General features: G+C 44.4%; 1 protein-coding gene across 3 annotated transcripts in view; it reads left to right on the top strand.

Annotated features, from left to right (window-relative positions):
• Positions 1-24,732, top strand: part of PRKCA (protein kinase C alpha) — a 426,048-nt gene that overhangs the window by 272,452 nt on the left and 128,864 nt on the right. The window lies entirely within an intron of this gene.

The raw sequence follows: 24,732 nt of genomic DNA, 5'->3' as shown, positions 1-24,732 counted from the left end.
CACGGTGGCCTTTGGTCCTTCCAGACTGAATACTCCCCGGGAGGCAAGCTTTGTAAAGGTGTCTCTAGTTTAAAGCGAACCTGCTAACGGTAGCTGCTAACTCAGGGCTCCAGGTGCCGGTAGCTGCTAACTCAGGGCTCCAGGTGCCGTGTCGCGAGCACTGCGTTAGGAGCCACGGCCCCGTCGCCTGTCCTGAGTTAGGCGGGGGCTGGTGGAGTCGCTTTCTTGCTGACGTGTGGCTTCCCCTGCATGTTGGGGAAGGAGGCAGAGCCCCAGGGTCCCTCTAAGCTGCCTGGTCCTGATCGTTCAGTGACTTAGTTACAGACCCAGAACTAAGAAAAATTGCCCCACACTTTGGTCAGCCATTTTGCTGAGTGAGGTTTAGGCAATAAACCTCACAGGCCACTATTCCAAAAAATAGTGACAAGAAAAAAACAGACCTACATTTTAACAATCCACGGTTTTCCTGGGGGCCTGAGGAAGTCAGACTGAGTTCTAACAAACCTGCACTTGCTAAATGTCCATGAGTGCCCGTTCTGGGTAGAATGACCTGAAAAATAAAACTGTAGGAATCCACGTTATGTGGAATTAGCTTAACACATTCGAGGGACTGGGTGGGTCCTGGATTACCCCCATCAGCTCCCCAGTATTGATGACTGAATACTGTACATTCGACCCTAAGACCAGGTTCTGGGTCTGCCTGACACCCGTGTAAAATGAGTGCGTCGCAGGGGTGCCTGGCCTGGGCAGCAGGGAGGCTCCCCTGCGCACCCATTCATCCCGGTTCATGCTGAGCATCTGTTTTGTCCCTGCGCCGCGATCGGGGGGTGGGTGCAGGAGGGAATGAGGCGGGGAGTCAGGTCCAGCTGCGACAGGGAGGTTCGCTGGACTGAGCTTGGAAGTGCGTCCACAGGCCGCTGGGTCCCCAGGTATCACAGCCCATTCCCAATACGGGGGAGCCTCTGGGTGGAGTCTACCCTTGAACGAGGGCAGCCGATTTGCTCTGAGCCTTCCTCACACAATGAACTAATTAGTCACAGTTGTGTTAAGTGCCGGGTGCCTCCATTCCAGAGGGAGCACACTCACACTGAGAGAAAAAGGCAGGAGGGCTGGAGAGTTGGGCGAGGGCCAACCGAGAAGCGGCTGGGAAGGGCAGTGGGACGCTCCGGGAGGGCTGAAAGGTGGGGCCGCGGTGGGCTTCCTGGCGGGAGAAGGAACGCCTGCTTTTCTGTGGCTGGGACAGGCACAGCAAGGCAGGTCAGGGCTGAGCCGCTCACGGTGTTTTCCAAAAGACTCAAGTTCCTGGTTGACAATTCCCATAAACCCTTAGCATCTGTAAAACGCAGCCTCTGGAAGCGTGACGCGAAGCGCGTTAGAACATGCCATCCTCAGTCCTGGCCTGAGGAAAACCGCGTGGCACTCCCGGCCAGAGACGGCAGATGTCCAGGGAGCTGCTTCGTCTCAGGGCAGAGGGGGACAGGGGACGGGGCCGCCTTTTGAAAGCAGAGGATCTGGTCGGTCTCCCGCCCTCTGCTCCCGAGGCATGGGCTGGTTTCTTCAAGTTTGTAATCCCAGTCCCGGGCGTTTCCACCAAGGGCCGAGGGCCCGCTTTGCAGCCTTTGCCACCAGCTGTCTCCCATTATTATCTGATCTACACCAGCTTTGTCATCAAAGGGGAGGCTCACAGGGCCATGCAGAGCAAGCGTGATGAACGGGTCTGCGAGTCCGTTTGTCCCCCACGGGTCCGGCTCCATTCATTTCAGTGACTTGTGCAGGGATGGGCCAGGAGCTGCCTGCACAGGGCGGTCTGCCGCCTACCAAAGTCCAGAGCCAAATGTGGGAGAAAGCCCGGGCGCTTCCGGGCCACTCCTGGGCAGGTGGGCAGGTCCACAAACCACCTGTCATGGGGGCAACACCCCAGAGAATCACTGCAGTACCAGCGGGCCTTCCTTCCCAAAATGAAGTCCTCGTGAAGAACCGTGGGAATAAGGCACCTTTGGACTATCTGGAGGGGAGAAACTTGTTCCCTTACAGTGACAGCTGCACTCTCAGAGGGTTGACCCTCTGTTGGGACTTCGTCAGCCCAAGAGGCAGCAGGCTAATTTCTCAAGGCCCGTTCTGGTGCCAGATATATAAGGTGTCATGGAAGTCCAACACAGTCACCTTTTTGAGCAGGACTGAGGAAGCAGGGGCCACAGTAATTTTTAAATCAATTCTTTCAGTTATGCTGAAAGTCTTATCCTAAAGATGTTGAAATTAACCCTGTTAAGTCATTCATTGTTGGTTCATTCTCGTTCACTTTTTTCCTCTGTAATGGTGTATGTATGATCTTTTCTCTCCACCTAGTCTCTATGCATATTAAAGTATTTCACTTAGAAAACAAATATATCACTCTTTTTTGAACCTATTATTATGATTTATTTTTAAATTGTGACTTTAAAATCATGGTTAAAAGAAAAAAACAAAAAACCTAACACCAGGTATACTTCGGGAAAGCTCTGGAGCATTGAGCAGCTCTTCGCCTCTCAAAGAAAAATAAGTAGCAGCTGTCAAGTGACAAGGGATTACAGTATTGGAGCGCTCACCCGTGAATGTTAATGCAGGAACCTGTGTCGGGCTTTCGTATGCTGGAAGAGCCCACGTTGTGGCCTCAGGCCTGCACCCTAAAGCCTTGGGCTCGGGTGGGAGAAGCAGCTGAAGAGCTAGAGGAGAATTCCACGTGGGTGGCCAAGTCCCACTCCCCTTCTCCCCTTCCAGCTGTCCATCGTGTGTATCCACCCATCAGTCATCAGGTTCTCTTTCATTAGTTTCGAGAACCTTTAGACTTTCTCGGGGAAGTCGGTAAGGAAGGGAACTCCTGCGTGAAGTCGATCCCAGTGAGCCTCATTAGCCCCACGTATCATATACTCCTCCTCTGCAGCTGAGAAAGGATGGTTTGTGGATTTAACAACAGCCTCCCACTCTCAGCAGTTCTCCCTAAGTCAGGGAAGGACCTAGGGTCAGGAAAATAACTTTGCAAAATGGCAGGTGTCGTGGTTCTTCGCTGGGATGGCTGCAGCCGGATCTTTGGTGAACTGCTGGAGTACGGAAGTCCCCTTCTTCCCCCATCACCTGCATCAGTGTCCCAGTGGCCTGTGACCATGGGCCTCGCCAAGTCACCGTGGGCCACATGTGTAGGCAGAAGCATAAGAGCTTGAACAGCAGAGCAGTAGCTGGCTCCGTCTAAGTAGGGCTGTTGGCTTTTTCCCTTTTTTTCCCTAGGAGGAAGTGACAGCTGAATGCCTGGCACTTTCACATGGCCTATTTTCCCCGTGGGAAGTTGTTAAAAATATCCATTAGGGCTGGTTTGTATATGCAACACAGGGGCATGATATGGCCCTCCAATGCCTATCATTATCCCCATCCTTGAAATGGAGGCCTGCGAGGGCTGGCAAGGCTGTGCAGGCTCCTCGGAGCGGGGGTTTGGGGGAAACACAGCTGTGTTGAACCACACCCCTTCTCTCTCCTCAACGCAGTTCTCTCAAGGTGGACCCTCATTAAGCAGATGTTTGAGGAAGTCTATTATAGCCCCTTTCAGCATTGGAAAGGAGGGAAGGATAGAAGGAAGACGGAAGTGAAGCTGCCTGTATCGTGTCCAGAACACCGTGATTTTTTGACCCTTTCTTTCCTAATCCTGTGATGACACTGTCAAGTGATGGAGGAAACTACACTGTGGTGGTGGTGGTGGTTTCTTAGGGACAGTCCCAAACATCAAAGAAAACAGGCTTTTTTGGCCAGGGTGGGGGGTTAAATTTTTTTAGAAGGTTAAGTCAGCTGCACTGTGGCATGTTCCCTTAAATGGCCATGATGGGGCCCATTGATAATGCAGAGCCATAAACGTGGGTCCCCTACAGAATGGATCACGCAGCTGTCAGAGAGCAGAGCTTCCCCGAAGAGATGTATCACCCTGCCCTGTGACCAGCCGCCGGACAAGTGAAGACGTGGTGACGTGGATGAAAGTGCCAACGCTGCTCAGGCACACAGGGGCCCTCCTCTACTAGCTGGTGCCTGTTTTCCTGAAACTGTGAAACACCCAGCTCCCTCTTTCCTTTTTTTAATCAAAGTAAAATTCACGTAACATAAAATCAGCCATTCAAAAGCAAACACTTCAGGGCCATTTAGTATAGTCACAGTGTTGTACAACTGCCATCTCTAGCTCCAAAACATTTTCGTCACCCCAGAAGCAACCTGTACCCTGTAAGCAGTTATTCCCCATGCCTTCCTCTCTGATAGCCCCTGGCAACCACTAATCCGTTTTTTTTTTTTTTTTGTCTCTCTGGATTTGCCTATTTTGGATGTTATAAATGGAATAAAAAATGTTTGCTTTTGTTTCACTCAGCATAAAGTTTTCAAGGTTCATCCACATTGTAACAAGTAGCAAAACTTCATGCCTTTTTGTCTGAGTAGTAATCTAATGCGGATATACCACATTTTTTAAAATCTATTCATCAATTATTGACCTTTGGGTTGTTTCCACCTTTTGGCTATTGTGAATAGTGCTGCTATGAATATCCAAGTACAAATTTGTGTTTGAATATCTGTTTTCAGCTCTTTGGAGTCTTTACCTAGGACTGGATCATATGGTAGTTCTGTTTAACTTTTTGAGGAGCCATCTCTTTATGATATTCACCAAAATGTTCCATTTCCAAAAAAGGAATAAGATTACCTCTGGTCATAGATGGTTAGTCTACGTCTAGGTAGGAAAAGGAAAAGGGAAGGAACAAGAGGGAAGGAGACCCCTATAATAGGAAAACAAAACTTTTCTGGAAGTGCCCCACACAAACTTGTATTACATCTGATTGACCAGACCTATGTCATGTGGCTATAGCTGCAAGAGAAGCTGGGAAATGTATTTTGTTAGCTAGGCATATTGTCATCCCAACAGAATTAGAGATTTATTAATAAGGAAAAGAGAGGAATGGATTTTGGTCAGGAATCTAGCAATATCTCCTACTAGATGGGCATTCAGGGCCAAGTAAAAGGAGGCTGAGTGCTTCCGTAAAGTCAAAGTGAGCAAGTTTCCGCAGTCCCCCTGACACTGAACAGCTTTGTGTCCAGGTAGCTCACTGCCAGCGGTCCACAGGAAGTGTGCAAATATTTACTATGCCCAGATTTTCTGCTGACCCTCTTCCTTAATTATTCTGCACATGTTTTGCAAGAGGAAATAGATGTATCTTGCAGTTAACAAAATAGCTGTGAGGCTAGGAATACATTTTATCATGGAACATCTGAAAATAACTCAGCTCTGAAGTTCCATGAAGAAGCTGTCCTCTGGCAATGGAGTAAAAATAAGTCTTTATCCATTCATCAGCAGAAATTTAGCTCGGGCCTTTCAGTGATTTAGTTCTGGCTCATGCATCTGCTCCTAACAAGTATTACCCCCTTATTGCCCATTACAGAAAAATTGAAAGCTTGGTAGAGAGAACACACAGGTTGATCGTAATGTTCCTTAAGAGGAGAGGCCTCCTTCCGTTGCAGAGATTTTGGATTAGTGGAGTTGTCCCAGTCAATCCAACCTTGGAGCTACAAGCTTCAGATGCCTAACAGAGGCAACCCCAGAGAATGGCCACGTGTTTGAGTTTCATGTCTTCTTGACCCTGTAAAATTTGGAATTCAGGTGTGTCTTAAAATACTGCTATTCCAAGCTAAACAAAATCATGATTTTATACATTATGACATTTGAAAATGTTGTTATTCTCTAGGGACCTGCAAACACCATTTCCTCCTAGTCTTTATGGTTAAGACGCCCTTTGCTCGGAAGTTACTGTTTTGTAAAACTTGGCATCACCGTGTAAATCATACCACCTGTCTTGCCCAGTGATCCAGGAGGATCACTTGATCCATTTCGGAAGAAGGAATCTTTTCACATCTTCGTTAGCATCAAACTTCTCTATGAAGCTGGTGGTTTTGGGGATGGGAGTTAAGTGAAAACAACACCATGTTCCCTTTAAGAAGCACAGTTGCGTGGGCTTGGACCTGTAGGTGATCTGGCCTGCGCTGATGTGGTTTTTTTTGACCATGTCACAGAAACCTCAGAGAATGGCTAGTAGGGACCAGAGCTCATACCTCCTCGGGCTACGTTTAGGCTTCAGGGTGTTCAGGAGAGTCCCATTTGAAGCAACGTTTGCTTGTATTAAAATAATTTATGATCCTCAAACATGTTTGCTGTGTTCACCCTTAGCAGGGATTTGCACCTAATATTGAGAGAGGTAATATTATGTAAAGGGTCTTAAAATTAAGTGAAAAGCACAATATACTGGCAGCCTCCCTGCAGCCCCCATGTGAAAACTGAATTGTTCATAGTTAATTGCATGCCATCTCTGTAATATGAGAAATGAGACCAACAGCAACAAAGGAAGCCAATTACAGACAGATATATTTACAACCAAAATTTTAGCCCAGAAGAGCAGATCCTCAACTCCAGAAGATGGCACATGTTGTTTAATTAAGTGCTCAAGAACAAAATAGCAGTATAACCAAAGAATTTTAAAGTGAGTTACTAAAAAGACTTAACCTGTGATGGTTCTTTCCTTAAGACTGTGGTTTCCAGTTTAATGTGGGAAATTGATACCCCCAGAAAATAAAATGTCAAAAAAACCCTTGTCAAGTGCTTTAGTGCAATAAACCCGAATGCATCAAACTTTACCAAGAGCCTATTGCTTTGTGATCAAGCCTACTGCCAAAGCCAGAAACGTGAGCTCTGTTGCACACTCGCCTTCCCTCCCCGCTTCCTGGATGATGAACATTTAGACTAAAGGCAGACAGTTTAGTCTTCCTTTCTTCTTCTGGTGAGAAAGCCTTGCTACGCTCCTTTCCTTCGGTAAAAGAAGTTGAAGTGCTCCCTTTTTCGACCGGAAAATCTATGTCATCACTGGTAGCATATAAATTCACAAGTGCAATCAGATAAGAGTTCTAGATTTTTCCTAAACTGTTAATAATATAATTGTTATTTGACTACTCAGTCCTTGAATACTGATCTTAGCCAGATCCTTTTTGTCTAAGCTTGAGTTTGGCTTTTTCAAAGAGACCGATATATGTCAATGGGCAATAAGTCTGTTTAAAGACTTGGGAAGGCTAGTTTGCAAGGTAACTTCATTTACTGGTGTGTCACCCAACAGATAATAGGCTGAAGGCTCTGGCTGCTTTAAGTGTCACTGTTGTCATCATCTTCAGCAGACACGAATTGAGCTCCTTCCAAATGCAAGTAACTCTGCCAGGAGAATGATAAATGGTCTTTGATCTCCAAGAGCTTACCATCCCTAGGGTGGGAATATGGGATTCATTCACTCACCAGGTTGCCATGAAGCACTTCCTTTATGCAAGGCACTGCTCTAGGCTCCTAGAAGGTCAGCAAAGAACAAGGCAGACAAGATGCCCCGAGGCATAAAATTTATATCCTAAAGAAAGAAAGGCAAGAATTAAACAAGTAAAACTAAATGAGAGAGAGAATTTCAGATTAAGTGATATAAAGAAATAAGAGAAGGGTATACAGACTATATAGGAAGGGCTGTTTTAGATGGGGAGTCTAGGGGCGCTCCGCTGAACAGCAGAGCTGAGCCTGGAACCTAGAGAGAGGCCTCCCCATGAAGAGCTGGAGAGCCTGATTCCAGGCAGGATAGTCAGTGCAAAGGGCCTGGGTGCGGATGTATCAAGAGTGTACTAAAAGAAACAAAGATAAATGACCAAGGTCCTTTCATAAACACACAGAAAATGTAAGTGGGCTTGGCACAGGCTGTAAAACAAATGAGAACCCTGAGTGCAGGCAGTCAGAGGAGGCCTCAGCAGGCGGCCTGGAGGCATGTTTAGAATCTGTCCTGAGAAGAGGCGGGATGGGGTGAGGAGGGGAAAGGGAGCTCCCTAAATGGGGGAGCCCTGTGTGCAAAATCACCGAGGGAGAGCTTGTGGGGTCGCTGGTTGGTGGGGAATTCTGTGGTCGGAAGGGAGGTTGGACAATTAGATTGGGCCACATTGTGGCTGGACTAAGCAAGCAATGGGGAGCCACTTGAGGTTTTTGAGCAAGGGAGTGACACATGCCAGGCAGTGAATAATAAAGAGTAATCTGAGTAGGGCGGACTGTGGAGCAGGGCAGGAAGCCACTGGGGCCCTCTGACAGTCCTCTAGACAGGCAGCTGGAAGGCCTGGCTTAGAGTGGCAGCGTGGGGTCAGTTCAAGAGAGACACCCAGCTTTTCTGGTCAGCTCAAGAGACCCTGAAACTCCCCTAGTCTATCTCTGCTGCCCAGGTGCTTTGGGGTAGGAGTGGGAGAAAGGTATTTTAGACTTGACAGGGAGGTGTCTCAGGGAAGGTGGTTCTAAACTTGCAGTGTACGATGTGATGGCCACCGTGGCTATTAAAGTTTAAATGAATTAAAAGCAAATAAAACTAAATATTTCGTTCCTCCATAGAAGTCATCTCATTTCAAATGCTCAGTAGCCACATGTGGTTAATGGCTACTGTCTTGGCCAGTGCAGATATGAAGCCTTTCCATCATTGCAGAAAATTCTCCTGGTCAGCACTGAGCTAGATCATTTTTTTGTTTTTCTGATAATAAACCCTTTATCTTCCATTAGATCATGAGAAAGTCTCCCATGGCATTATATGTTGCCAGCTACCTACCCTGTTAAAATTTCAATTTATACAGAGCATATCCACTTACAGATACCAATTAAGTTCTTTGTGAAATTATATTGGTTTGGCTGTCAAATGCTGTGGTCCTGACAAAAAGTAATAAAAAAAGTCATTTTCCGGAAGAACAGAACCTGCGAATTGCATGTGTTGTAGAGGCTGAGTACAATTTCAATATGATTAACCTTCTTTGGGCCGAACTGTTCAAAGGGAGAGGAGTAGGCGCACTCTAAATTACAAATTCATCAGAGCTGCCACCCTGGTGGGATTTCTGTGCTCCAGTGGTGACAAGCTTTAAAACTCTTTCGACTTGGATTCCTTGATGTCATTCTATTCCCCTCTAGTGGAATGAAAGGGTATCTGTCTTTCTATGCCACCTTAGCCATGTTTGCAATGATAGGAATGGAAATCTAGAGATATTAATGATGGAAGGATGCCATGATCGTTTATTTCTTCTTTGCATTTTATCTTTTTTTCCTGTTCTCAGGAGGTAAGTAGCCTTCTGCTCTATTTGACTTATTTTAAAAAGAAATAAGTTTGGGCACCAATACTGTATATCTATATTCAACCAGATAACCAGAATGAACCTGATTGCCAAATATCCCACCATGATCTGCGATTGCGACTGCATTCAACACAGTGTCCGCCCTTAGTAGGCGGCTGGTGTGCATTTGTTTGCTTATCAATTGAGTCAAAAGGCCTAGGTTGAAGTCCAGGTTTTACCACTTACTAACCATGTGCTCTTGGTTAAATCATTCACTTTTTGGAGCCTCAGCTTCTTCAACTTTAAACTGGGGATTGTCCTTCTTTGCCCCTGTATGGCAATATCACGAGGTAAAAGGAAACGATGCAAGTTCTTTGAGTAAGGTGGATTCTGAAAATTTATCTGACCTCATTTCCCCTACCACCTCCCCTCTCAGCATTGTATTGAAGATACGATATGGAAGGATAGATAATCTGGAAATATGTTTCTGAACCCTCTGCATACACGTGGAATGCTGGGGGTAGCCATTATATTTCCCTTTTTCTTTTAAATGTTGGATTTTTTCCTAAGGTTAAACCCGTTAACAGGGAAAATTAATTTTTAAAATACTGGTAGTCACAATGTTTCTGAATCCTTCTAAAACAACAAAAAAAGAATATTATCTCCAAGAGGTATTTACTCTGGGAAGCAGATTTGGCTCAAATGATAGAGTGTCCGCCTACCACATGGGAGGTCCAGAGTTCAAACCCAGGGCCTCCTGACCTGTGTGATAAGCTGGCCCACACAGTGCTGACAAGCGCAAGGAGTGCTGTACCACGTGCCTGTGCAGGTGCATAGGGGAGCCCCACACACAAGGAGTGCGCCCCATAAGGTGAGTTGCCCAGCGCGAAAAAAGCACAACCTGCCCAGGAGTGGCACCACACACATGGAGAGCTGATGCAGCAAGATGACACAACAAAAAAGAGACACAGATTCCCAGTGATGCCGACAAGAATGTTAAGTGGACACAGAAGAACACACAGCAAATGAACACAGAGAACAGACAATGGGGGCGGGAAGGAAGGGGAGAGAAATAAATAAAAATAAATCTTTAAAAAAAAAACACGAAGATTTACATAATGCATTTAAATGCCATGTTCCTTCCCCTTTTTTATTCCTATCACTATTTCAGAGTTCTCTCCGCAGAAGGGGAGAAGTCAACTCTACTGGTGACGCTACTTTTCATAAGCAAGGGGCAAAATGGAGTCGTCTTTACCAGTCACAACTGTAGAACTGAACTCAGTGCATCAATGTGAAACTAAGTGCCAGAGAGATTTTACAGCAGGCTAGAAAAATTTATATTTCATATATATATATATATAAATTTGCAAGATGTTCTGCTGCTTTATAGCTTCAGACCAGCCTGCCTTTAACTGACAAATTGTTGGAGATTCATTAACCAAAAAAATTTAGGATCTTCACTGTTTTTCAATTCCTGGTTTTAGAAAAGGAACAAAGCGTTATCAATAAAAAAGAACAATAAATCCTGGAGGAGAGAGGAGCTTGCTGCAGTTGGACAAAATAAAATGTCAACAAGGGATAAATCAATTGTAGAGTCTTTCAGCGGTCATCGAGCAGATGGGGGAATCCTAACTCATAGTCCAGTGCCTAAGCCTATCAATAATCCAGAAAAAAAAGGGTTACATAGCACTTTTTAGCCAAGATATAAAACTGGTCACGTGCACATTTATCCAGAAGGCTCAGTAACTGTCCAGCATAAACAGAGTGTCTCAGGCATAAACAGATCTCTGGCTTATAATGACTGGAAGCCTTTTAAATTTAATATTTTATGTCCATCCCTTCAGTCCAGTATTTCCATTTCTGGCCTTTGTCCTAAGGAATTGATAAGACAGTTGCACAATGTGTGTTCATAGACTGTGAGGCAGTCTTATTTATAGTAGTGAAAAATTGGAAATAACCTAAATCTCCAGGAATTGAGGATTGACTAAATCGACTGTGGCATATCCGTATGATGAAATACCATACAGTTTATAAATTATGCTGCTTTATTTTTTGTGACATGGAAAGTTGTTTAAGATCATTTAAAACTTAAACAATCTGCAGATCGGTCTATTTAGTATAATTACTAAGACACACATACAGACTCTCTCATAGCTTTCTTGAAAGAAATACACAAAAATGTTGATATATATATAATTTCCTCTCTGCTTACCTGTTTTTTTGTTCTAATTTTTTCATAAATATGATTTACCTATGTAAATGAACATGTGACTAAAACAACTGAAAATTAATGTGACTAAAATAATATTTTACCACAAGCTGCACATTTTGAAAAGGAAAGAGAGAGAGTATAACCAAAAAGACCATTGACCACTTAATATGGTTAGGGAGGGGTTGTCATTTGGAAAATATTTCCTGAGAATAATGTGCGATCTACGTAAGGAATGAGAGATACCTAAAAGAAAGAAAGAACCATGCCCTTTTAAGTTTGCTGCCAAGGAGGAGACAAGGTTACACCTTCCTCTTCTCCTGTGTGCCTAATCAGTTGAACAAATGCCAGCTGCTGGGGAATCTTCCAGCATTATTGTGAGGCATCAAAATTAGCCTTCTTGCAAATGGTGTTGTAATTGTTCAAATCCGTGACCAAAGTAAGTGCCGAATCCCAGGCATATTATCTCCCCATTACTAGGTTTTAGTACTCAGAATTTGTCCCATGCCATCGGAATGGCAGACAGGGTTCTCACGTCAACAACCACCCAGTTCAGTCATCACTCAAACAAACAGGTGATGAGATTTGGAGGTTCTTGAATAAATCTGTTTCCATTTATTTCTGATTTGTTCTCAGATCAACTTGATATCTTTTTAGGGGACATATAACTTGGTTTGGAGCTGGCAGAGGTTCACATAATTAAGATCCTTCTTGCATTCCTAAATATTTTATTTTCCTTTCAAATGTTGTGTTTATGTTCCTTTCAAGTGTTGGAAGTAACCAAATCTTTATCACAAACATTATTTAATACTTAAAACACTGTAAAACTTTATCCCACAGAAAACAGATCAGTGGTTGCTACAGGTTAGAGTTGGGGGGATGTGTCTGACTATGAAGGGGTAGCCCAGGTTTCTTGGCAGTAATGGAACAATTTGTATCACCTCTGTGGGTGTGGTTATGCAAATCTATGCACAGGATAAAAACGTCCCAGAACTATGCATACATACCACGAATGCATGTAAAAACTGATGAAATTCATACAGCCTGTCCACGGCATGGTGCCAACGTCCGTTTCTGGATTTTGATATTTATTACGATTCTGTAAGGTGTTATCATTGAGGAAAGCTGGGGAAAAGGCCCACAGAAACTCTGTACTCTTTTTTTACAACTTGCATGTCTAAAATTATTTCAAAATAAAAAGTTTAAAAAGAAATGCAAGTTTTTAAAGAAAACATGGCTATTTGCAGGGTTATCATACAGTCAAAGTAGTCCACACATTTAATTGCATAGGCAAAGAACCACAATATTTGAGTGATTTTTCCATAGACAGTTCCTTATGGCAATAGGAAAAAAAAAACACCACTCTTTATCTTTGAAACAAAAACGTCCTAAGTAGATAGCATAGGTAAAGAAATAAAGGAACACCTGGAGAAGATTCTATTATTGTTCCCACCATTTGCTCCCTTGCCTGCAAGAGGATACAGGATTCTTTATCCATTGCCATGTGACTTGCAGAGCCTCCCTGGAGACAGAGCCTTCCCCAGCCCGGGGTCGGGCTTGGCCCTGCACCTTACTTTCCCGGTGGTAAGTAGGCAGCTCTGAGGTATACCACTAGCAAGAACAGCGATTGCAGCTCTACCTCTTGCTCTTACAACCCCTCTTCCTTGAGACTGGAACATCCCAAAGAGCAGTTACCTTTTCATCCCTGGATCCCAGAAGGAGCCAAGCCAACACTTTGTCCCTTGCAGTCACTGGTGTATAACATGAGTGAGAAATAAATGTTTGTTGCTACTTTGCTGCTAAACTAATCTCTGAAAAGTAGATGATTTTATTTGTTGTCATCAACTTAAAACTATTTTCAGTTGAGCTTAAACCTACAAGCTGTCAAATGGCAAAGTTCTTAACCCATTCTATTGTCCTCATCAAATAATACAAAGTGGCAGTAGAGCTAAGCTTCCGGAGGGTCTTTGTAGGTTATATTCTCATGCAAAATATTTGCTGCTCCTTCCTCAGAAGGGTGTACCCCCCTCCCTTCTGACCTTGAGCTTGGCTAGTCCTCACACTTTGGCCAAAGAAACGTGAGCATAAATGAGGATGCCATTTCCAAGCAGAACACTTAAGAGACATTGCCATCTCTCTCTGCCATGAGCCTTATCATAACCCAGATAGGGGCTGCTGCATAGGCTTGGGTCCCAGAGTGAAGGGTGAGGAATCAATGCTTGCTGTGTTAAGAGTGGTTTGTCGAGGCAGCATGATATCAGCTTCCCCTGAAGGGACCTAGGGCACATGGTGGACACCGTACTCCGGCATATAGTAGGTGCTCAGTAATTTTTGAAGTAAAATGAAGAAATTGATAGCTGACTAGGCAATGCCTTGTTTTTTAGTAGATAATTTATCTTTAAAATATTAAATATAATGTTTAGGCTTTGTAGTTTCAATATTTGCACATTTTGAACATTTTATTTTAGTATCAGAATTTCATACTAAATCATCAAAGAGTCTTTTGGAATTTGAAAGCTCGTAATTGATAGACCAGAAATTTGATTTATTATTGCCTACATATGATGACAACATAAAATTTATTACAAAATAGGAAGGTACTAATTATAATATGATTTTTAATTAATATTTAAGTTTCGATTGATGACTCAGTGGTACCAAATATCTGCATGGTAATCTCACGTAGATACCTTCTACTTAGCAGATTGCTAGAGAAGTTGCAGTCAAAACCAGATTATTACCAGAAATGACAGTAGTACCAATATGTGTAGGTTCTCATGAACCATATAGTCATTTGGATGACATAAAGAATATATGAATAGGGAAGTGGATGTGGCTCAAGTGATAGAGCGTCCACCTTCCACATGGGAGGACCCGGGTTTGATCCCTGGGGCCTCCTGGTGAAAAAGAAGAAGAGAAAGCGTGTCCACATGTCAAGCCAGTGCCTGCACGAGTGCCTGTGTGGTGAGCCAGTGCCCCATGCAAGTGAGTCACACAGCAAGATGATGACGCATCAAAAGAGAGAGTCATGGTGAAGTGCAGCAGAAACCAGGAACTGAGGTGAAGCAATTGACAGTAAACCTCTCTCCCCATCAGAGGTTTCCAGGATCAAGTCCTGGTGAATCCTAGAGGAGAGAAAATGAGAGAGAAGACAACACAGACAGCAAAAGCAGCAGGGCGAAAGAAGGAGAAGGGGGAGAAATAAATAAATAGATCTTAAAAAAAAAAAAAAAGATTATATGACTATATAAATTCATTTGGTGTTTTTTTTTTCATTTAGATCTTTTCAGATAACCTTTAAAGCCTCCTTTCATGTCATCTCCAAATTTAGTCCCTCCCCCTGCCCCCACCCCAACTTCTCTAGACACAACTTACCTAGATATCTAGGGAAAAAACATTACTATTCTGTGTGTGTTGGGGTTTGTTTGTGTTCTACTTAACTCATTATATTTTATGATTCATTCTGTGACTTGCTTTTTTCATTAGACAGTACATCTTGGAGATCTGTCCATGTTTCAGAAAGATCTAAATCATTTGATTTAACTGCTGCACAGTATTCTCTAGAACTCCCTGGTATAAATATATTGCAGTTTACTTAGCCGTTGCCTTGCTGGTGAAGATCTATATAGATTTTGTTTGTTTGTTTGTTGCTTTGCATTTTATGACTTCATCTTGCATAGCTGGGCAAAAGGACTCATAAGAATCATTCGACTATCAGAGCCTGGTTTGATGGGCTTTGTTTCTGTTAAGACAGGGAGAGACAGTGTTATTCATCAGAATAAAACAGGGTGACATGACAGATCAAAAATTAACTGTCACCAGCAGTGGAAGTTCCTTGGTTCTTAGCACAGACAGCATTCAGCAACACTAGAATGATCAAAAGCAAACTGCACTCCTTAAATCCAGATGGGTGGTGGGCCAGGTTGACAGGGCAGCAGCTTAACAAGGCTCTCAGAACCTTGCTTGTTGCGCACTGTACAATGTCATAATGACAGCGCTTCCCACCTTAACATAAAATTACCCAAATCAGATGATCTGGTTTTGGTAATACTCTGATGTTAAAAACATTTAAAAATAGAAATTAAGAAAAAAAGTATGGTGCTTAAAATAAATAGAACTGCTTCCCAAGAAATTTCAGATCACAGAAATGACGCTCAAGTCACCCTTGGACCAGCATTTTGGCTTATGTAGTTTGCACGTGTGTGACATTTAGACCCCAGCTTGGTTTACAAGCTCAATTTATGAGAACACATCAGATGGTGAAGTAGAAGCTATGCAAGGAATTTGCTTTGGTAGTCACAGGGAGCAGCTTGAAGGCGCTGGGCTGCTCTGGGTGCTTGAGCAAGTCACATGTGCTCAGTAAAAAACAACTCTTTTCCAGCAAATCTTAAATCCTGGCCCCAGGCCTCACCGACCCCTGCTCTAAGAGAAACCTGTGGGACATTTCGGAGGATTCACGTTTGGATGGAAAAATCAAGCCAGGACGACCTTTATTTAGCCAAAAGCGTAGAATTTTACTCATGAAATTAAAAAGGCATATGAGGTGATGTCTGTTCAGATACCAAGATCCTCGTCAAAAAGCATCGTTGCCTGCCTCCCTCCTTTAGAGGCTTCACGCTGCACGTTGCTAGATCAGAGTCTCCATCCCCAAAAGCTGTGGTTTAAAACTTAGCTACAGTATGCCTATGAGATTGTTACAGAGAATACACCAGATGGCATCTGGGAAATTTACAACCCAATCAGCCTCAAACTCCTGCACACTGCAGATCCATGGGTTTATGGTTAACAAAAAAATGATGATGATGATGATGATATAGAATTGGGAAGTCCTCATAGAGATGTTGAGAAATGTTTCCAAGGAAAAGCTAATTAAGTTGCTACATTATAAATCTAAGAAACAGGATGGCAAATCCTTTTGATAGACCTCGAAATATTTGTGGTTTTGTTTTTTATTTCTTTTATAAGAGGTCTGTATGTAGATGTGTGGGTTAGACTTCACTTGTCCCTAAGAAAAGTAGTTTAGTCAAAAACTTCAGCTTTTTTCCCTAACTACACACTGTATATGACAGAAGTGTCTAAGCTGAATGCTCACCCTTTCATTATAAAATAATGCCAGGCTTGTGACATATGACAGCAGGTTTCATATTCCACTTAATGAGAGGCTGCCAATGCTAGAGAGAAGTGAAAACTAAGATGTGCATGTACTGCTGCCCTAAATAGGAAAATGTTACCAACTTGGTAATAGTGAGGACTCGGTGTGCACCCGCCATTTCCTTGTGGCACTAAGTGCAGGCAAACTTACAATACCCCTATGTAGGATGACTTTTCCTAGAACCCGCAGGTGCATCCTGATGAGTGTATGCTGTATTAAAGATTTAGTAGTTCTGTTCACACATTCATCTAAGGTACACCTTGTGCAAGACAAATTGATTTTAAAGGATATAAAATGGATTTCTGCCCTCAGGTAGCTTTACAGTCCCAAAAGAACCCAGTATGTTTCCCCTTTTTGCTTTGGTTCCCAGGAAGCTCAGAGATAAAGTTAATACTTAAAACAAGTCTCAGCTTTGGTTCTGGTACAGTTGCTGATTCATCAATGTACTCTAAGACTTCTCTTTCCTCCTTTTTAGGCTGACGTGCATGTCCTCCATGTGTGTGTGTGATTGTGAGTGTGTCATAAATGCTGGAAAGATGAAAGGGAGGTAGACAGGATAGTAACTACCATAAATGGCAGAATGTGATGAGTGGCATATAAAAAGGAAATAAAACGCTCTGGCAGGCCAAAGGAAGGAGAAAGCATTATCTGCCGCGGACATCTGGAGATGCTTTCTGAGAGGGGGAGGCAGCCTGCAGTGTTGTCTTTTAGGTGCTTCCATGGGTGGAGTCTTGGGGTAAGGTGCTCTACAGGGAGGTGGGGGGAGCCAAAGCAGAGCAACAGGTGAGAAGTGGAGGTGGTGCTTGGTACCCCCGCGGGAGGGCTTGCATGCCGAGGTTGCTGTGTGTCAGAAGGGGCCCAGGCCCTGCCTGTGCAGTACTGCCGCTCACACTTGGAGGACAGGTGAGCCTTGGGCACAAGGACACCTACGATCCAGCTCTTCCTCCATGGCCCAGCCCCTCCCCAGGCACCCCCTGGCCTCACCAAGCCTCCTCTGGACCTACAGCAGTCACTGTTTGCATGACTCATTTGGCAGCTATCACAAAACCAACGCACTGGCAAGCCAGAGGGGGACTCCCAGCTCAGGCCTGGGGTTCCATCGTCTGTCTTGTTTTGCATCCAAATCACAAGCGTCAGTCACCTGGAAGCCCCTACCGTCCACATCGTGGAATCTGCCGTGACCTCAGCTGGCACCGGGCACTGGGTGAGCCCTCGGTCCATCTGTGCCTCAGAATGATCTTGTTTTGAAAAGCTGGCCAGAAGGGCTTGGAAGCCACATACTTTCCTTATTTAGAAAAATAACATGCAGGTTCTACTTTGCAGATAAAACTTTAGACTCCCCCTTCCGCAACCCCTTACCATGAGATTCGGAGGGTTATCAAACAACTGATGTTTTTTGGGTATAAATTCTACTTGAGTTTGTGGTATTTACCCAAGGAATATCACTATATTCTCCATTCAGTAACCAGTGTGTTCGATTCACAAATCCTATGAAAACTACTTGAATTGGAATTATGCATGTAAAATCTGGTGAAATCCTAAGGTCTGTAGTTTGTTAATAGTGTTGTACCAGTGTTGAGGTCCTAGTTTTGCAAGTGTCCTGTGGTTTTATGAGATATCACTGGGGAAATTTGGGTGAAGAGTATGCAGAAACTCTCTTTGCTATTTTTGCAATTTCTCGTGAGTCTTAAATTATTTCAAAATAAAAAGTTTTCAAAAACAGCAAGATGGAATCAAAAGAGACCGTAGAGTTCAGTTGTTTTTCAAATGCTAATTTTAGCAGCAGCCTCCTCCCTGCCCCCACCCTTGGCATCCCCCCCTCCCCACCACCCAAGGGCTCCGTGGAGTACAACTTGAAAGCGCTGGTCCAGTCTCTCACCTTCACGTTCAGATGGGAAAACCGGGACCCCGAGAAGTGAAACGAGCTGGCCTGGGCTGCACGCAGACAGCAGGAATGTCGCAGTACAAGCCGGCTCTCGGTGGGCAGAGGCTCGTGAGGCCCAGCCCTTGAGCCAGCGCTGGGGTCCTCCTGTCACACTGGGTGGGCGTGATTAGACTGGAGAGGAGTTTCTGTCCTGCCCCCGTGGTCCATTGGTGTGGTGCAAAGATGTACACGTCCGTGTGGTCGAGGCAGTGCGCAGGCTGGCAGTCGGTGTCACAGCTTACTGCTCAGGGCGTCTGCCAAGCCACAGCCCGGAAGGCCAGGCTCCACGGAGGACACTGCCCCGCCCGCTGGCCAGCCCGGCCCTGTGCTGACCACCTGTGAGGACGGAAGCTGATTAGCTTTCCTTTTCCTTCCCGTTCCAGGCCCAAGTCACTGAAGTATTTCTAGACCGTCTTGGACAGCTTGGAGTTTACCTCCAAGGCTAACAATGCTATTAACAGTCTCTTGTATTTGTCTGGGGGGTTCAGGTTGCACAGCCCTTTCTCCTGCGTCTCCCTCATTGAGTCTTACCCCCAGCCTATGATGTTGTATAAATAAGTGACATAAACTTATAACTTGCATATATAAAGAACTCCTATATCTTGAAAATAAAAAGATAAACAACCCATTTAAAAAATGGGAAAAAGACTTAAACAGACACTTCTCCGAAGAAGAAATACAAATGGCAAGAAAGCACATGAAAAAATGTTCCAAATCTCTAGCTATCAGGGAAATGCAAATCAAAACTACAATGAGATACCATCTTACACCCATAAGATTGGCAGCTATGAAAAAAACAGAAGAATACAAGTGCTGGAGAGGATGTGAAGGAAGGGGAACACTCATCCACTGCTGGTGGGAATGCAGAAGGATCCAACCATTCTGGAGGACAGTATGGCGGTTTCTCAAAAAACTAGCCATAGATTTGCCATATGACCCAGCAATACCACTGCTGGGTATATACCCAGCAGAACTGAAAACAAGGACACAAACTGATATATGTACACCAATGTTCATAGCAGCATTGTTCACTATTGCCAAAAGTTGGAATCAACCCAAATGCCCATCAACAGATGAGTGGATCAATAAAATGTGGTATATACACACAATGGAATACTACTCGGCTGTAAGAACAAATACACTACAAACACATGTGATAACATGGATGAATCTTGAGAACCTTATGTTGAGTGAAGCAACCCAGACATTGAAGGACAAATACTACATGACCTCAATGATATGAAATAAACAAGCTGCCCTAGATAGCAAGAGACTGAACGATAGGCTTACAGGAAATCGGAGGGTGGAGGAAGGATATGAGCCGATATCTGCAGGGGTGGAACTTAAGATGAGATGGTGGTAAGTATGAACACAAAGAAGAGATAAAATGGGGGCAAGGGGTTGCCTTTGGTTGGGGCTTTACGGGTTTGAGGGTGGCTGGGGAGGGACGGTTGGGTAATGTTGCCCAAAAGTGGGGGGAGGGAGGGGTAGCATACGAACACAGGAGAGGGTTAGGAGGTGGTGGAGAGTAAAATGCCGAGAAAATAATATCAAAGTATAATAAAGAGGGTTACCTGTTTAGAATGCTCGGAGGGGAGGGTCTGATGCAGGACGGGCTCCTGGGGAATGTCTAAATGCTCATTCTGCCAGAGTGGGTGACACCATGGGGTAGAATCCCAAGTAGTGAGTGGGGGTGGACCCACATCCTGGGGAGGACTAATGCCACCAAATAGAGGGAACTCTATCCCTCGAGAGAAAGGGTGGCTCCCAGGGCACTGGGGCAGATGAGCAAGTTAGGCCCTAAACACTATTCCATCTATCTCTGGAAGTGGCTCCTCAGGAAACGGAGGTTGACTGTCACTGTGGGCACCAAGGTGGAAGGGAAAATGGACGTTAAATGTGTGGAACCAAAGTAAATGGGGGGCAAGGGAGGAGTTTCTTGAGAGTACACAAGGATGGATATAAAACATGTAATATTACACCATAACATATAGGAGACGACAGACTGATAATGTAAACCATAATGTAAAACATAGGAGAACTAGAAATGTAAAGAACTGTGTATCCTAAAGTATGCACCATAATGTAAGCACAGATATTACCATGTTAGAAAGCTAATATCTCAGACTCTGTACATCACCTTAAGTAAATATGATGTGAATAGGGTGTAAGAGTATCGCTGTGGAAGGAAAAAGGTGTTGTGGTGGATGTATGGGAGTGCTGTATATTATATATATGCATTGCTGTGGTCTAGGACTCCTACGAAGAAACGCTGAATAATTAGGGGGGAGGGGGGGAAAAAAAAAAAAAAAAGGATAGGATGTGGAATTTTTTCAAGTCAACATTCTTTATCTAAGTTCTTTATCTAACTTTATCCAAGTTCTTTATCTATCCTTTAAACCCATCGCTATATGCCATTCCCTAGTAAGGGATCATGACATTATATTGGGCTTCAAATTTCGGGGAGTTCTGGATCACAGAGTGTTTCAACAGTGGCAATGGAGGGATACTGGTATGGGATACCAATGACAGGTGATATATGGCTGACAGGGAGCTGTACAGAACATATGTCCAGGGTGCATGGTAATGATTGGATATACTCATAGTGGCAACAATTAAAAACCCAGCAGGGGGGGTACTGGGTTCCTGGCCAGTGGTGCTCTGTCGTGGTCCCTGGGGGAGCAGCGATAGTCTCCCAGGTACAGCGGCGGGGACCGGGAGGGAGTGAGGGTTCAACAGTGAGCCCCTGATGCTAATGACTATGCTTGTGAGCTGATAAACCTAAAATAAGAACAAGGCCTAGAGCAACATTGTGCCTGGGAATTTCCTCCTGTCAGCCTTCATGTTACTCAAATGTGGCCAGTCTCGAAGCCAAACTCAGCATGTAAATGCAATGCCTTCCCTCCAGCGTGGGACATGACACCCGGGGATGAGCCTCCCTGGCAACGAGGGACCACTATCTAATACCAACTGATGATGCAACTGGAAAAGGACCTTATATGGAAGGTTCAATGCGGATCAGCAGAATATCCATGTCTACATAAAACAACATGACTTTAAAATGCTGTTTGACCTAAAGTAAGGGGGAAATGGAAAGGAGAAATGAGTTTATATGGCTACGAGTTTCTAAAAAAGAGTCTGGAGGCTGGCAGAAGGATTGCCCTCATGCACAACTGAGCAGAGTCAGAGAGACAGATAAAGCAGATACAACCCCCAGATATTGGTTCCTATGAAGGCTAAAGAGACTCATGAGAGTTATGGTCATGGCCGATGGGGTTTACTACCAGGGCAGATGGCCCCTCTCTGGAAATGGTGTTTATGTGTGATGAATCTGGACTCAGATGGGATCTCCCTTCATAAGACTTTCATACTAATCTGCTGGAGGTGCAGTTAACGTTGGGGTTTAAGATATAGTTAGGGGATTTGAATCTCTGGACTAATAATGTGATAGCCAGGTCCTGAGCCTCAACAGACTCCAGCACCTACAATCTGATTTATTGGACTTACCACACTCAGCTAAGATGGAGTTGAAGAAGGACAACCACCACACCATGGAGCCTAGAGTGATTACAACTGAAAATGGGAGGATGGCAGCCAGCATCCATGTGGAATCTGAGCCTCCTCTCGACATAGAGGTGCAATGGACACAACCAATCCAATGTCCACATAGAAGAGGTGGCATTGGATTGGGAAAAGTGGACATGGTGGACGATGGGTATGGGGAAGGGCAGGAAGAGATGAGAGGTGGGGGCGTATTTGGGACGTGGAGCTGCCCTGGATGGCGCCTCGGGGGTGATCACCGGACATCGTGGATCCTCACAGGGCCCACTGGATGGAATGGAGGAGAGTATGGGCCATGATGTGGACCATTGTCTATGAGGTGCAGAGGTGCCCAAAGATGTACTTACCAAATCCAATGGATGTGTCATGATGATGGGAACGAGTGTTGTTGGGGGGGGAGAGGGGGGGTGGGGGGGTGGGGTTGAATGGGACCTCACATATATATTTTTAATGTAATATTATTACAAAGTCAATAAAAAAAAAAATAAGTAAAAAATAAATAAATAAATAAATAAATAAGTGACATGACTTATCCAGGGTCACTGTGGCAAGGCCAGGTCAGGGCTCTGGTCTCCAGAATTCTCGTAAATGCTTTTGGTGATGGTATAGCACCTGCACACTGAAGCGCGATCAACAAATGGGTGATATTATTATCCTTGCTGTTTTTATCATGGGCGTGAGTGTTGACTCCGCATAGATATCCGTGGGGGGAGCTGAAGGACTTGGTCATTCTCCAGACTGTACAGGAGATAGAAGCAATGGTTTCCTCTCTTCCTACACCTCCGAACAGTTAAAGCCCAAAGATGGCATATGGGGTTGGATGAGTAAGACAGCTTTCCCTGAAAAGCAAAGCAAGTTGCCTCAGTGCCACGTGAACAGAGAGCCGTGTGACAACCGACTGGCAGCACGCGGCATCCTCTGGATGGCTTGGCCTAGCTGCCATTCCTTATTTACATAGTGCCAGTGTTGATGCCTTAATTCTACAGGGAAAACTGGTTGCTTCCTCTCCCTGGCATCCTCTTTGCCCTCCACGTTGTGGGACACCACCTTTCTGGTCAACATGGGATGTTTTTTTAAATGGTTGCTGGTTCTGGCCAGTTCCCTCAATGCTCTGCCTAACGTTCTAGGATACTGGAGAAACCAGTGGGCTACTTTGACATTGGAAGTCTAAGCCCATACTTCACAGCAGATTCACAGCCACTCCTTGCTTAGCCCCGAGAGGCATTTAGAAGGTAAAGTAGTGGTCTGCCTCAAGAATATCGTCAGTCTTCTACCATGTGCACACCTGGCACATATTGACACAGATGCTGTTACATGGCCTTCTAACGCAGTGCTTCTCCACCTTCAGTGGACCTGCACCTTTAGGGTCACCTCAGGCCTCCTTAGAGCACAGACCTTTAGGTCCTTCCCCCAGAGTGTCAGATTTCATTGGTCTGGGAAGAGTACACAGGGACATTTGCATTTCTACAAGTTCCAGGTGATACTAATGCTGTGTGTGGAACAGCCTTTGAGAACCACTGTTGAAAGCAGGGACTGACATTTTCTGTAAAGCAGCAGACTCAACTCTACTGTTGTAACACAAAAGCAGCCATACACAGTTCAAGAAAGAGCATGGCTGTGTTCCAATAAAACATTATTTACAATGACAGGTGGTGGGCTACTTTCAAAATTAAAATTGTGTTACAAAAATAAAAATAGATGCCTGGGGGAGCAGATGTGGCTCAAGCAGTTGAGCACCTGTTTCCCACATGGGAGGTCCTGGGTTTGGTTCCTGGTGCCTCCTCAGAACAAAAACAAAACAAAACAAAAACAACAAGCTAAATAAACGAAAAAAAAAAAACAACTCAGCAGAGCTGATGTGGCTCAGTGTTTGAACACTGGCTTCCCACATACGAAGTCCTGGGTTCACTCCCTGGACCTGGTACCTCAAAAAAAAAAAAGATGCCAGAAGAGTCAGCTCCTCATTCTGGGATAGATTTCCGAAAGCTCTCAGGTGGGAATCAGTGTCACAGATGTGTGCTGGTTAAAGCCTGACTCTGCAATTCACTGTGTGAAGGTCATTAACCTCTGTAAAATGAGGATAATAATTATACAGTGAAAAATAGGGGGAAATGCTAACATTTATGAATCTAAGTGATATGTGCATGAGTGTTTGGCATGCTATTCTCTACACTTTTCTGCGTGATTGAAATAGTCCAGAATTTTTCAATCTATGTATTTAAAAAATAATCATAATAACTCATAGGAGTATATGTGGCTTCTTAAGTTTTGGATTCTAAAGTCAACCAAAAGATTAATTATTTTATCAGTCAAAATCACCTTTGGAATTACCTCTAGTCCCTACCATCTTTGACCTTTAGAATTTCAAAAGCCAAGGATCTCCTTAATTGTGTCTCTTTGCATTTTGACTGTAACCTCTCTTTCCTTGGATCCGGGTCCTCATGGCCAAGATTGGCTCTGAAAGGGGGAAAGGAAATAGCATACAGAGAGTGATCCTGGGTTGTTTTTGTTAATTTGTGCCTTTGCCAATGTGCATCGGTATTAAGGTAAATCAAATGCAAATGGGCTGCAGTTCCACAATTCAGACCAGGCTGGGCCATGGAAAGGATCCAACGAGATGACGGACCTGATGCTGCTGTCACAGGCCTGGCCCTCAGTAACTGCTCAGAAATGTCAGGGAGAAGGAGGAGGGATAGTCTTCTGTACCACAGCCCTAAATTTGTTATTCTCTTACTGTGA

The sequence above is a fragment of the Dasypus novemcinctus genome, chromosome 21, assembly GCF_030445035.2.
Source record: "Dasypus novemcinctus isolate mDasNov1 chromosome 21, mDasNov1.1.hap2, whole genome shotgun sequence".
Lineage (NCBI taxonomy): Eukaryota > Metazoa > Chordata > Mammalia > Cingulata > Dasypodidae > Dasypus > Dasypus novemcinctus.
The sequence above is the reverse complement of the archived record's forward strand: the minus strand, read 5'-3'. Positions and strand labels throughout refer to the sequence as shown.